The sequence below is a fragment of the Apteryx mantelli genome, chromosome 2 (genome assembly GCF_036417845.1).
Source record: "Apteryx mantelli isolate bAptMan1 chromosome 2, bAptMan1.hap1, whole genome shotgun sequence".
NCBI classification, from domain to species: Eukaryota; Metazoa; Chordata; class Aves; order Apterygiformes; family Apterygidae; genus Apteryx; species Apteryx mantelli.
Window position 1 is genome coordinate 69396515 of NC_089979.1, and position 15571 is coordinate 69412085.

The 15571-nt window shown below is 37.9% G+C and overlaps 1 long non-coding RNA gene across 1 annotated transcript; it reads right to left on the minus strand.

The window, feature by feature from the left end:
• Positions 1 to 10934: 10934 nt before the first annotated feature.
• On the minus strand, positions 10935 to 13574 carry LOC136991267 (uncharacterized). The gene is made up of 3 exons (XR_010883338.1): positions 13206 to 13574; positions 12626 to 12788; positions 10935 to 11961 (listed from the first exon to the last, which is right to left on the minus strand). It is a non-coding gene; the product is annotated as an uncharacterized lncRNA (long non-coding RNA).
• Positions 13575 to 15571: the final 1997 nt, after the last annotated feature.

A 15571-nucleotide genomic window follows, 5' to 3' on the forward strand; every position in this document is an offset into this window, starting at 1 on the left:
ACAAAGTTGAAGGACATACCTAAATGAAGGGCTTTGAGTCACACCCATCTTTAGAGGTACAGCACTTCCTCCAGATGCTTACATCTTCAGCAGTTGTCTGAAATGAGACACTGAAAAGAAAGTAGGGATTTATATGCCCTGTTTTTCATACTGACATGTCTGGTGTTCCACTGAAGCAAATGGACCAGATCTTAGGGTGTAAACTATTAATTTTACATGGTAATACTGTGCAATATTATACGTTTATAATCATTCTTACAAGGCACCTCTCTGATAGAACAGATACCTTAAGACATTGCTTTTGCAGTCTCTGACACCTCCTTTAAAATATTGGGTAGAAAGGTAAAATGGAGGAACAATTCTCTGACTTTATCAAAGAAAAAGGGAGAGAGGGGAGAAAGGGATTAGTTCATAAAATGTGCTTGGCTTTTGAAAAAGCCTTTTGACAGAAAGCACTCAATGGATTACGAATGACACTAGTCAGTGACAGGGTAAGAAGAAAAATATTGTCTTGAATCAGAAACCAGAGATGAAAAAAACTCGAATACACAACTGTCTGAAGAAAGCAGTGGTAAATGGACAAAGGCGTCCTCCTTTTGTCCTGTGTATGTTCAGCACTTGGCACCAAAGTGACATGTCCCATGACTGCTGCCTTATATGCTACTACAAAATATAATGTAAAGTAACAAATAATATAAAACCAATGGTAAAACATTAATAGTTGGGATGAGTTAAGATTCCAAAACCTCAAGACCTGAATTTTAAATTAATTATCTGAAAAAAAGAAATTCTAAGAAGGCAAAATTTACAAATGACACAAATGTCCTTACATTGGTGAATACCAGAGACGGTCACATGAAAATTTGGTAGAGTTATACATGAACAAAAAATTTTCAGACAAGCACATGAATTTAAATTAACAGAGCATTTTTAATTATCAGGCTCATTTAATGGGCCTCAGTGGAACACTTCTTCAGGTTAACAGCAGAAGCGTTAATATTCAAGAGAGCAAAGATTGGTTACATAAGTTTATTTGTATAAAGGATAAAACTAAATATTACCCAGAAACGTTCCTTGGGATTATTTCTAATCTTTAATACACTTTAAAATGTTGAGTAATGAAAGCTGCTTCAAGAAGTGGGAAAATTCTTCTCTCCATTTATGCCCCAGTAAAGTGAGGTAGAGGATAACGCCAGTGTATTGAGTCCCAGGCTGAGGAAGGAGGCAGGCCAACCTAGTAAAAACTCCAGCAGACACGGTCCTTTGTGGTGGTGTCCCAGGACACCACCTGAAGGAAAATCATAGCAGTGTCTGCTCCCCTCGCAGTGCAGTTCCAGCCCACCCCTGCTAGCCAGGGTGAAATGGGCCTGTCTCCTAAGGGCATTTTCAGGAGTACTGCCTATGCGCAGTCCTGGCAGTCAGGATCTCCTTTATTCAGAGGTAAAGGAGACAGCTTGCATTTTGTAACCCCCTTCCTCGGGTGCTCATGAACTACCGAACCACAGCGACTTGCTGAAGGCCAGTATCAGAAATGCAGCCAGGGCTTTGCTCTCCTTGATTACAGTATTTCTTGGCATATTAAAATAACGGAATGAAAGGTTATTCTTCTGCTAAGCCCTGCACAGTCAATGGTAAAAACTTAACACCTTTTAATACTCTAAAACACTGTTCTTCCAATACTGAACAGTTTATGAACAAGCCATCCCACAGATCACTGTCAGTCCAGGTGCTGTGCATGCACCATGTCTGAAACTGCACTCCAGGAAACCTTCAGTGTCCTGGGCATCAAGAAAGAAACTTGCTTTTTCACAAATATATTTAACAATTAACACATTTGGGGTAGGAGAAGTTGTCCATAGACAGCTCGGAATAGCTGTATTTGTTGAAAATTTAGGGATCTGTTAGATCTCTAGATCTCTGATCTAGATCTGATCCATTAGGGGACACATCCCACCTGGCTGCTGAAGACCTGGTTTAAATTAGAGTAGGTCTCAGTTTGGCTTGTAGTTATTTGCCTTTGCCACTTTTGAATGTTATTTTGAAATAACCTCAGGTGTTCTTTTTAAACCAGCACACAGAGCACGTACAGTATTGTTGGCTCCTCGTTCTCAGAAACATATACCAGGTGCATTTGCCGAGTGTTAGCAGACTAATGTACTTGGGGGAGGAGGGGGAAACCACAAACAGCTGTATTTGTCTATATATAAGGGAAGCAAGAAGGCAGTTCTAAGTGTTATACAACTTTTGCAGTCCTTTACTTGGTAAAAAAGAAAAGCTACTGCGTGGCATAGCTACAGATACACATCTTGGGTGTGGTCTGAATTAATCTGTGATAAAACAGAGCATGGGGAAAAGCTGATTTGACTGCTTGGAGTCCTCTTCGAGCCAATGTTACTGCTGTAAATGAAGTAACCCTTCACAAAGAGTGGTGAGAAGAGCATGAGGCTATGGGTCCAAGTGGAAGATTCATTGGTGGTATCCACCCAAAGCTGAGATACTGTGATGCTGCCAATGTCAGTAATGGTAGGAAGACTCTCTCAAGCTCTTTGCGAAAACTCTGTGTTGCTGGGTGTGAGAATACAGTACAATAATCTGTTAGAGGATAAAAAAATGCTATTAGCTGCCAAATGTATCCTGAGCATATATATAGAGAGAAATTTTAGAGAGAAAATTTTTAATGATAAATTATAGTCTAATACGTCTGGTAATCATAACTGCAGTGGAAACCACTGACAGTCTTGGCAGCACACTTCAAAATCCTTTCTATCCTGAGATATAACTTCTCTTGTAAATTCCTTCCTGCTGTTGCTCAGAATTGACTGCTGCTCTCTTGGTCTTTCTAGGTCAGATAGCTATTGAAAAGCCTTTAGGAGCTCCAAGCATGCTCCTGCGTAGATACAGAGACTCACTGGACCTGAACCAGACATACATTTTGATCTGTTTATAGCAAGACATTTACGACAACGTGCCCTTCTTTTCTCATTAGAAGGTGTTTAACTCTCGTAATCTCTAGAAATCTCTTGGGAATTTAACATAGTTCAGGTTCCTTATCTATAGTATGTCACCAATAAGACAAGAAATCTAGACCACTTTAAAGAATTAGATAACATCCAGCCTTATATCTCCTTTATATCAGATGAAGGGAGAACTATGTTCCAGCTTCCTCAAATTCTTGTAAAAAGCTAGAAGCTGAATGAGAAGTGTAATTGAATCTTAGGCAAGATTAACACAGCACTACAAAAAAGAGGCTTAGGAAAATGTAAGACTGGAAGAACAGAGGCCCAGTGAAAACTCAAAAGGCAAATCCATTTCATAGCACATAATTAAAGTATTTGTTTTACTCCAAGTGCCAAACAAGTTGCAGCACTGCTAATGCTTACATGGCTGAATGCTTAGTTAGAAATACTTGTAATAAGATTATGGGTCAAAAACCCCCTTAAGGGGAACAAGCGCTAACACATTTTTAAGCCATGTTTGTGACCTGTTGATTCTGGGCTAACACTGAGGACAAACACTCAGCCATAGTTTAACATGATGATGCAAGTTGCAAGTCATGCTGATATAAGCAGCTCCTGGCCCTATTGCTGATTCTCACCTCCACTCCTCCCTTTTCTCTCATGCTGACACAGCTATTTACACGCTCACCTGGTAAAGCTGATCCAGGAAGTAATCCTGCTGAAAAACAACCACAAGGAAGGGGCACCACATGGACAAGTAGGTGAGGCTGGGGATTGCTGCCAAATATCCTGCCAGAGCCTGGAGTTTGGCAGCCTCTGGAGCCTCTGGCACCTTGCCCCAGCACCACGGCCTGCAGCAGCATGAAGATGGTGCTCACTGAAAAGCCTCCAGCTGCTCTGCTCAATTCTCGCAGCACAGCTGTCCCTGGGCATGGAGGTGCTCTCAGTGTCCTTGCATGTCATGACAGTCTCTTTAATGGGAAACAGGGGTGCTACAGCAGAGGCAAGAATTTCATTCACAGAACTCAGAATGCATTGATATCGCATAATAGGAATGGTGGCATTTTATAAAAAAAATACATATTTTTGTAAGTTTGTTATTTTGCTGTATGATCTAATGTAGCTTTTTCCTCTCCTTCCCTGGCACCACACTGGCTATTATTCATTTATAGAGCAAGAAATATGGGCTAAGCTCTTAAAAAAAAAAAAGATATGGGAAAGGTGTGGTCTCTTCCTCTAAGCACTAGCAGTCTAACTTTAGATGTGATGAGATAAAGTGGGAGTGAAAAGATAGGAGGGTAAGATGGGCTCATGGACAAAGATGACAGCATAAATACATGAAGTTTCCTGGTGAAGACATTTTAGATGCTCAAGTTTTATAATAATATTGTTGATTCACAGGAAATCATTATTTTGCCACTATAAACTCAGATAGACCTCAGAAATGAGTAACTTTCTCATCCCTTGGTACAGTGGTTCTGAAAAATTCTACTGCAAGCCATCTTTGTGTTGTTTTTTTGCCCTTCTCCTTTTTGCTGTGAAACAACAATAATGTTAATGGTTCAGTAAAACCTAATTATAGAATTCAAGATATCAGGAAATTTAAAGAAATTTTAGTAGTAAAGAAATTTTAGTAGTAAAGAAACTTAAAGTAATCTTACATGGGATACGATGCTGCACGGGAGTCATCTCTGAAATCTGAAGTGAGAAGTAGCAGGATCAAACAAATAAAAGAGGAGTTTAATTTACCATCTGTTTTTTCGGGCAAAGCATGAGTCTCTGTGACACTTGCAAAGAGAATGTTGCAAGAGCTGAAGAGCAACACAAAGTACAATAAAAGCCTGAATGAGAGATTTGACTGAAGTTATGGAAAAGACAGATCTTCAGAAAAAGAAATGGAGGGATCTCCGTAAGATATAGCTATACAGACAAGGGAGAGGAAAGAATAACAAAAAATTATCTCTAACATGGCAGACTGGAAAGATAGTTGCAATTCTGACATTGAGTCAGGTCATAAAGAAAATTTGGGTAAGACATATAAAGAAACACAGAACAAATTAACATGCTCCAATTTCTCCTTAATCTCAAGGGGTTTTAGTAGTATGAAGGCCAGCTGTAAGAGACAATCCACAACATACCGCTTATCATCCTACACCCAGTAACTTTGTCATATTCTTTTATTAAATTAAACATATTGAGTCATATTTCATTAACAGTAACAAATCGTGTGTCACGAATTCTATCTTCATTGCTTTTTAATTAGATTCAAAATACTATTTGATAAGATGACTGCTTTGTTCAAAAAGCTATGCAAATAATAGCTGTCCAGCTATAACTGCCTGAGAGACTATCCTATTTGTAAGGTATGAATTTATTTGACTAGCTGGCAGGGGAATCTGTTCTCAGAGGGAATTATGATGCAGTTAAGGGTCATTGTCAAACTTTGATATCATTTCTGAAAGCGAATTTGCCTCCTGAATCTGAAAGATAATTTGCCTCAGGCTTTCTTATTTATAGAGAGCCATCAAGTTCAAACACAGCCAACTTTTGATATGAATAGGTTCTCAATATTTTGCAGAATAAAACTCAAGAGAGCTGGCTCCCAAATGGCAAATACAAAGTGTCGTGGCCAGAATTCACATTGCCCATAATGCAGAATCTGGCAACTCTTGTGTTTAAAAATATAGCACTTCATATGAGAAGAACAGCTTAAAAAAATTAAAGGATGTATTTCCATTCTGAGACTGCAAGAACAAAACATACCCCAGGACCAAACTGTCTTAAGATTTTTCTCGGTGTAGGTTTGGCATTGAAAAAGAATCTGCTGCATTAGTCTGCTATATCGCTACTTAAAAGGGCTGGTTAGCACAGAGCTCTGTATTAACTGGTCAGTGCCTGCCTCGTCCATTCTCAACCTCTCATACCAGGTAAAGCCTGTAATGTGAGCTTGGCTCTTGGATGCATCCTGCTGTTTATCTGTGGCAGGCAAACAGCAACCCTGGGCTTTCAGAGCCTCAGAGTCTTCCAGGGCACTGGCGAAGTTACTCCCCGAGTCCCTTCTGCCAGTTGTTCTTGGCAAATGGGCCGGGGAAGACTATTGTTGTTGCTGGCTGTTATCTCTGCCTCTGACTCCACTTGGCAGAGGTGCAAATCCATATCTCTGGTGTGGAAACAAGCTGCTGGACTCTGGATGAGTCAATTCATTAATAAACAAAGAGTTACAAAGGAAATAGGAATCAGTCTTAACAAAATAAATGCATAAAAAGTTTATTGGATGCTATGATGTTTGTCCTCCCCAGCATGACACTGTTTTATCTCAGGCCCCAGCCTTCCTATCAAAAAATGGGGAAGTTAGTAGTTTATCAAATTTTAATCAGCTTAAATGTTGATGTATTACTTACATAGCACGGAATGTATTTTCTATGTTGTTGCTGGTGAAGGTGGGTTATTTTTAATTATTAATTTATATATTTTATTCTGTTTCTGTGACTTCTTTGCTTTACAGAATGTACCATTGTTAACTGAAAAATTTACCATAATCTATTGGTTATCCTATTTCTATCAAGGAGTCTGAGCCAGCTGCTCTGCAGGAAGCTCAAGACTGAAATATTAAATTCTTGTGAAATTTTCTTCTGTGTTGAAGTGGAAGTATACGATCAGATGTGGGAACACTGTACTTGGGGGGCGGGGGGGGTTGCGGGGTTGGTTTTTTTTTAGGAGAGGATTTTTGTCTTTTCTCCTTACAATAGCAGCCTCATCTGAAGCCCACTGTAGGGAAGGAAAGATTTCATTTGGAGTAGGCCTCAGGATTTGGCCAGAAGTACCATTATATTGATAACAGTGGTAAAAAGAAAGCCTAGCACTCCTCAGGTCGCTTGACTCTCCTTATGCCTATGAGAGTACTGCCGCTTTTCTTATAGCGGCACTGGGAAAATCTCACCTTTCCGTATTTGTGACAAGATGTCCATAGCCATATCTCCTTCCAGCTTCTCTTATGATCAGAAGTCAATCTCACTCTCTAAGAGATATTTCAATAGTCGGTCCCCACACAACCACCCCACAATTCCAATGATGTTAAAATAAAAGCAAGATACATTACATTTTAGAAGAAAAGCTAGAAGCAAAATCACCTATAGGTAAACACATGCTGCTGGGCTATCAAGTTCCACAAAAGCAAAGCTGGTTAGATAGAAGACCTATTTGCAGTGAACTCTTACTAAGTAGGAGCAACAAAGTATTACAAGTTTGGCACAGTCAGCAGCCACCAGCTTGTCTTTCATTTCAAGGCCCCAGAAAGTCTGTCCAATGGTGTGGATATATTTGCTAAGCAGGGAAAATGGGATTCTTTGTCACTTCCTAATAGAAGCACATCCTCTCATTGTCTCTTTCTCTCTCTCTCCCCACCCCTACCCCCTCCCCCAAGCCATCACACCATGCGTAGTTACCCCCATACCACTTTTCAAAGCCATGCAAGATCCAAAGTCACCTTACCTCCAATAGGGCATTTTTAGCAAATGACACTGTTTTGAATTGTTCTTCTTCCTGTCCAATAGTCACTGACAAGTTTAACTCTGGAACTAAATCAAAGATGACTAGCAATATTGATTCTGCTCATTAAGCATTTTGTGGAATACATCTGTATCTGTATCTGTCTGGAAAAATGACAACCTTGAATAGGATGGGGACCTCTTCTTAAAGAAAAAAAGAATGCAACAGCATACATTTTGTAAAACTTAATTAAATGCATTCCCTGAGTTATATAACTAATTATGAATTAGACAGATTGTTACATAAGCATACTATGCGAAAGATATTGTTTGCATAAATAAAACCCATACAAAGAACATACCTAAAGCTAAGTATCTAATGAAATGCCCTCATCTATGTAAGAAAGTGGTGTGTAAAGCACAGCATGCAAGTTAGGCAGGGTTATGATGATATTTGCTTAAAAAAGTCAAAGGAAAGTTTCCTAAGTGGAGTCCTTTACATTTAGTATGGGCAATTTTCCCAGAGAGTTTCACCTAAAAAGAATCAGTCAGTCAATCGCAACCTGTAGTATAGACTACAAATCAATTGTATGTTATGTAAAAAACAATTCCTTAATCAGTAAAAGAAAGATGGACAGAACCCATTTTTCTCTCTATTCTTGAATCATAAAGAAATGTGAGTAGACACATCATTACCTTCTCTGAACCATTTATTGTATTAAAGACTTTTATTCCTTCCTTTCCAAATTAAATCTCTTAAGGTCTCTTCTTATATATATGCTTTTCCAAGCTTCTATTTATTTTCATCGTTCTTTCCTAGATCTTCTCCCATCTCAGTGATATGCTTTCTGAGATGAAGTAACAAACTATATAGTATTCTATGCAAGTACACACTTTTTATATCATGATATTATATTATTTTTAGTATTGCTCTCTGTTCTTCTCTTAATACTACCTAATTTCTGACATTTGCTTTACAGCCAACACTGCACATTGAAGAGATGTTTTCTCTCAGTTCTCTGTGGCAACATGCATATCTTTTTCCTGAATGGTTTCAGTAATTTTAAAATCTAGTATATACGAATAGCCCAAACTGCTCTCTAAATCACATTACACTGCGATCACAACTCCATCAGGATGTCAGATTGCCTGCTCTTTGTTAGGTCCTTCTACTTTTCCTTCTCATCCTTTCTAAATGTGACTGAGTAATTTTTTGTCATCTGTTGATTTTACCACCCCACTGTTTGCACCTTTCTCCAAATCAAATATTAAACAGTGCCAGCATTAGTACAAACCTTGGGGGAACTCTGCTTAACCTTACTTAAACTCTATGAAAACAAGCCCATATCCACCTTTTCCATTAAAGTCTTAGACTTTCTACCATAAAGTAAAACAAGCTGACCTTTTCATATTAAAAAAAAAAAGAATTCAGCTGGCAACCTCTGATTTAGCCTTATTGAGGGAGAGCACAGTCAGGGACGAGGTGGGTAAGAGGAATGTTAGAGCTCAGAGGGCACCAGTGAGTATTACGAAGTCTAGCACAGAGCAGAAATGAAAGAAGGGGAAAAAAAGAAGTGAATGTGCCCCTCAGGAAACAGCTCCTGAGGGGAGGTCACACAACACACAAGAAGGCTGTACACCTGATGCCCATTTTCTTGACCCTACCACTGACGCACTGATGAAAGAGGGGACTGCTCATTGCTGAAAGTATACTTTGTCCTAGATGATCTCCTCTCCTGTAAGTGCAAAGGCAGCCGTTGTACCCATTGCCAAGAGTTTATGAAAGACAAAAAACAAGTCATAAAAAAGAAAAAAAAAGTGAAAAAAAGTGCCAGAACTCTCCAATCCTCCCAGGTATAATTACACAAAATAACAACAAAAATAAGGTAACTTCTGGCACTTTTGGTGTTCTGAGGCATTTACTGTTTTGAGTCTCGACTGCGGTAATGTGTAGGACGCATAAACAGTGAAGCTGGCCAACCAGATGGGGCACGCAATCTGCTAATTGGGGAAAGTCAGCTCTTGTATCCGGCCACCAGTTGACAACACCTCTGGAAAGTCAACTTTATTAAAGATTTTTTTTCTTATTATTTTAAATACTGACTGGACCACTGATCTAAAAATTAAACAAATATACATTTGTTAGGGCAAAAGAAAAACCTTTTCTGAATATATATTAGCTTTCATCACTTCTCTGTTTACAACATTCAATGGCAAGAATTACAGGAAAAGAATCTAATTGCAAATGCCATGTCTTTTCTGCATATATATATATATAGTACCACTATCCCTAGAGCTATTTGGTTTTACCCTTTTCCCAGCTTAATATAAGTTACACAGATTGGCATCCTAGGAGCAAGACATTATACTTATCACAAAACGCAGCCAATCCAATGAGATATTCAGAAAAAAAATTACTTGCATGCACAACTCAGTCACTTGATGGAAAGGAGTATCTTTTGACACCATTTCTTTTCCTTTCAGTTTTATAGAATGAATTTTGAGGCTTCATGACTAAATTATTTTGCAGTGCAATAAAAAGTGAAAATACTGTTTTCTGCAGACATTAAAATATCCTGAATGGATAATAAATCCCACTCTCAGTACACATTTTTTTAAAAAAAAGATTGCCTAAGGTTTCAGGACTGTATATCCTACGATATACTTATTTTCAAGCATGTTACAGCTTCAGTCATCTGATCCAATTTTTAGCTGTCTGTCACTGAGTTCAATTTTGTCTGATCAAAGTGCTTCGTCTTTATGATTCTGTAACACAGTAAGAGTCTGATTTTCAAGCTGGGTTTTAGTTAACCTTTTGTGCATGCATAATTACACAAGCCCATGCACACTCAGAGTATTATGTAGGTAAACGACATACTTGTTAATTGTTTCAGATACCACCTTTCTCAAAGTTACATACTGTAAAGTATTTGACTTTTCAGTTACGTCTGTTACCAGCTTAATGACCACTTGAGTTGTTTTAATAACAGAAAGAGTCTACTACTTTTTAGTCCTTTAAAATTACATTGCCACCTCAACAATGAGCTGAAAAGAAGCCAAAGAGATAGTACATTTGAAAAGTAGACCATAAAGTCCTGTTACAAGGTTGAATCCTGTCATCAGTCGTAACCATGAAGCCTTTTGAGCTCCACCAATATAACCGTGGAAACCATTAGCCTATAACCTTACTATGAGTGACAGTAGAGAACGCAAAATGAAAATAAGAACAACTTCACTTTCGTATCCCCACTCATTTTTCCAGGGCTGGCAGATAGGAAGAGGAAAGATCTGTTAAACATAAACTAAATTTAGTTTTATTATTTTTTTGTTCATATAAAAATCACTGTACACAAAGTACCACACGCAAAAATCACTACCACAAAGCTGGTGGGTCTGCAGTGCCATTTTGCAGGCTTACCATCCACACTTTACAGCCACTACCAACACAAGTTGACGTGTGTTTTTTTTTGTTTGTTTGTTTTGTTTTGTTTTGTTTTTTTTTTACAAAACATGTCACGAGCCATGAAACACACTAAAGGCATTTGTTCTCATTCCTGATGAAATACCTGGCAATTTTAAACTGTTGAAAAAACCCCCCAAGTGTTGAGTTGTGATGAACTAGCTAAAGCGTAATACAGCAAACAAGATCATACTATTAATTATTCCATAAATCAGAAATAATTAGATTAAATATAAACCTACAAGGATAGATTCATTTTTTAGGAAAATCTAAATAGTATGGGAATGAAAGTTAGTTGGTGTGAGAATAGTGATAACGTTAGTAATTTTTTTTTAACATAGTTAGAGTATCCCTACTAAAAAAGTACTATTTGTGTTTAACCTTTAAGATCATGCCTGATTCCAGAAACACAAGACAAATTCTAGCCATCCATGAAGTTACTGGCAATTTTGCTTCCGATTTCAATATCGGCCAGATTTCATCCTTCCATTTTCCCTGGCACAAACAGAATGCACTGTGGATACATGCTAATGCATCTACTGAGTCTAGGTTCTTTTGGCCAAGTGCTTACACAGCCCTTTTGAACCTGGTAGGACTACTCAGTCAAGTTCACTCAGACTAGTAACAAATGAGAAATCTGTCTCTTTGAACAGCTATATGAGATGTGCATCTTCTGATTAAATCAGGAGCCTCTCTTTTCTAAATGAGGTAAATTTAATTTATATATTTCCCATTTAAGACCACTTTCTTCAAAGTTCATCCAGAAGCAAGAATGAGAACAGGTACCATTAGGAGCTTCTGGTTCACGAATATTTGATCTTGATATGCATTGATTTGCTGTTTTCTTGCTATGATTTTGCAAACAGATGTAAGACATTAATACAATAGAACAAGGTTCTCCATGCTACCTTACCAAAATGCTTGACTTCTGATCCAAAGAAATGCTTCTTCAGAAATATTTTCAGTCTTTGTGGTTATTAAATACCAGTTATGAGCTCTTCAGAGATCAAGGGTGCCAATTCTCTTCTCAGGAGCAGCATTTCACTTTTCTGTATGTCTATAAAATGATCCAAATTTATAATCCCATCTAAGAACTACTGACACATGAATTAACTAATAAATATACTCAATAAGCACTTAAGGAACCTGCAAAAGCAGTATCTGAATGCTTCTAAGTACATTTACTCTTCTTTCCTTTACACTAACCAAAAAGAACACATAAAATGAGTAAGGATAGCAGCTGTAGCTAGTCATTTTAGACTGACAGAAATGGGATTGGGATAACGCTGCTAAAAGTAGCTTCTGTTGAGATGCAAAAGAACGAGGTAAAGATGCTTTTTCACTACTCGTTTTTTTCAAGTTAACTTCCTGTTACAGTGCAGTTCATATACTATTTTACTGGGGTTATTTCACAGAGCTAAAATGGCAAAACCCTCATCTCTATTACAGTTTCCTATCTCTAAGCAAGTTTGGTTCAAGGCACTTTGCTGTCAGATTCCTGTTTCTTCTACACATAATTCATGCGACTGCTGCTGAAAGCCCACTAAGAAAGAAACCATGCCTGTCACCAGACAAAGAAGGATGTAAAAGCACTTCATTGTTCCTGCTCTGAAGAAAAACAATTTGCCACAGCCAGACCCCACTCTCAGCAGTGCCAAGTGCACAGTAATTTATTACCTCTGGATGTCTGATTCTAAGTGAAGGAAACTGAAATGTCATACCTTCATTCATAACACCGTCTCATGGAATTATTTTTTCCGGATTCCTGGGAAGTTGAAATATTTGAGAAGAATATCAGGAACTGTTGTTTTAGCCTGTTTGGTGAGTAGATAATTGCCTTCCAACTCTATTCTTTCAGGAAATGATGTGAGTGTTGCATTGTTCCTAGATGGGGGCAGCGATGTTTTTTAACAAGACACATACATATATATTTTTAAAAGAAACAAAACACAACAAAAACATGCGGTCTAAGCCACTGCACTGAACCAGACTTTTTGAATCTGGTGTAGATAAGAGGTTGGTCCCAGACAACTTGTCCACATTTCGCATAACTAAAGCATTCTTTAGAAGGGATGTAAGCAACGCTTTGTGCTGAGGAAAAAAGAAATCTAAAACACAACCCTTTATGATGTGGGAGTTAAAAGCTCATTATGTTAAGTGATATCAAACACGACCAGAAAAGGCCCCAGGGAGAAATTAGACATTTTTATTGGATTCTGTGGGACAAACTAGCCTGGGAACTTGAAAGCACGGGGAAGGTGCACGTGGAAATCACATCATATATGAAAAATAATTTCTTACCGTGTGAAAATTATTTTGAAATAGTTTTCAGCTAAAGTTTCTCTTTATGGCAGCCATTTCAAAGGGAGCATACTGAGGCAATGACCTCCAGCAGCACTAATACAATAGCTGCTGGATAACCTCTTTGCAGAATTATGCGGTCTCAGTCCAGTTCTGTGTGGACAGGCAAAATATAATCAGCACTGAAACTCAAAACAGCAGAGGCAAAGGTTGAGCATGTGATTCTATTTTGACTGAAGATAAAGACAAAATTTCAACTCAATTTTTGAATTTCAATTTAATTTTTGATTAAAGTGGGCCTAGAAGAAGTATAAAGACAGAACTACCATTTCTTCTTTAAAAGAAGCTGCGAAGCACAAAGGGGCAGCACTCAAATGCTGCTATGACTTTTCTTTCTCCAGTTTGACCATGACACACTTCTCCATGACTTCTACCTTCTAAAAACAAAAGAACAAACAGAAAAATCTCAAAGAACAATGCAACGTTGAAGAAAGATTTCACATTTTGTGATCCCTTGGTGATGGTGACCATGGAAAATACCAGTGATCATCCTATAGCAGCCTGATTTAGGGAGCTGCTTTTCCTCCCTACTTCAACGTCTGGCTAAGAAACAAAAAGCCAACAATTAAACAGATCTCCTGTTACATAAAATTATCTGTTCATTGATATTTTAAAGGAAATTGCATTTGCTGTACCACCTGCAAGCCACAGCTGCAACAAAATTTCAAAACACCATACATCCTGGTCACCCCAGGTATATCTTTTTACGTCCAGAAATGATGCCCTGTTGAAAAGGGGGTTTGGGCCGCCTTCTCTGGATACATGCATATACAATGAGCCTTACACACACAAAATGAGCCTAACATATTGTGCTGTTTTGGATATCTGTGCACCATTTGTATCCTACATGCAAGGCATCACAGACACAATAAATTCAACACATCTGCCTAATAGAGTGCCTCTAAACTCATTTAGGACACAAATATGGAAGTCCTACCACCTCTGTGTGCTTCTTGATTACAGAAAGCTTTTCCAGTTTTGCAATATATTGCTTGCTGTTTATTCTGAACATTTTTTTGAGCCATTTTGATTTTGATACTTTAAAGGATAATTCCTCTTTGAGATGCCAAACAAATTAGTTGTTTGCAAATCAAACGGATGATTTTGCAGATCACCAATTTTATTAACAGTTTTTAATATTTTTTAGAAAAGCTATGGCTTAATGCAATGCTCGATTTTCTTTCAAATTGGTATTGAAGGGATGCACAGTATTTCCTATTTATGTAATTCAGCTTAGAAGCTTTCTAGGTGACATAGTAAATACTGGAACAGATTTAGAGCTATCTGGAGAGGGGATTTTCAGGAACCAGAATTTATTTAATGAGGGCTAAAAACATCTGAAAAGGACAAACTTGGGTCCACTAATAAAGGGCTTCCTATGACCTCAAGCAATCCGGAACTAACTTTTCAGAAGCTAAAGCTACTGAAAAATGCTGTACATAATCTAGAATGCATATTAGAAAAATAGGTATTTTTGCATATCCTAGTTTGGGAAAGCACTGGCTATGTACCACCCTACAAGCTTTGTAAAGCAAGCTTGCAAATTTATTTCATAATTAACTTGCAAATACAACTAAAAATGCTCATCCAGGTCCTGCAGTGCTTGCTGCAGCTCAAGAACAAAACATTTTTTTGACCTCCAGATTACAGAATAGGGACCATATGTCATAGAATGCCAGATAAATTTACAGATTATGTCAGTCTCAAAATGTTAGTAATGATTAGTAAGTAAAAGCCACAAATACCGCTTTGGTTCTTTCCAACTTTATTACACCCTTACATGCAATGACTGTTAAAAGACAATGGTACTTAGTTGCAGGTTTCCTTGTATCCACCCAGTGAGTTATTAGGGAATAAGACTGAGGAAATGTAAGGTTTCAATTTAAATTTCATTAATAAGCTTAAGTTTTAAAATACAGTATTATCCCACCATTTTTTAATGCAATTGTCCTGAAAGATCATATTGACAGATGACACATTGATCAGCTTTTTCTTCACTGTCTATACAATTACATGTTAGAGAAAAATCAGGACCACCCAGCTCCACATTTGGCCCTGAAAAAGCATTTAAGGAGGCAATCTGAAACTTAGGTGGATACCCATACTAGATTGTAGTTAGGAAGCACAAATCTGAGCCCTCGATTTTCAAAACCACAGCTTTAAAACCTAGCAGGACTTCCGCAAACCTTTTTCCTAGCAATACAGGCTAATGGGCCAGAGAGTCTCTTCCTATACAAGAAAGATATTCACGGAGGCTTGTACTAGTGAGTTCTGAAAATGAACCATCTTCCTATAAACAAGCAATA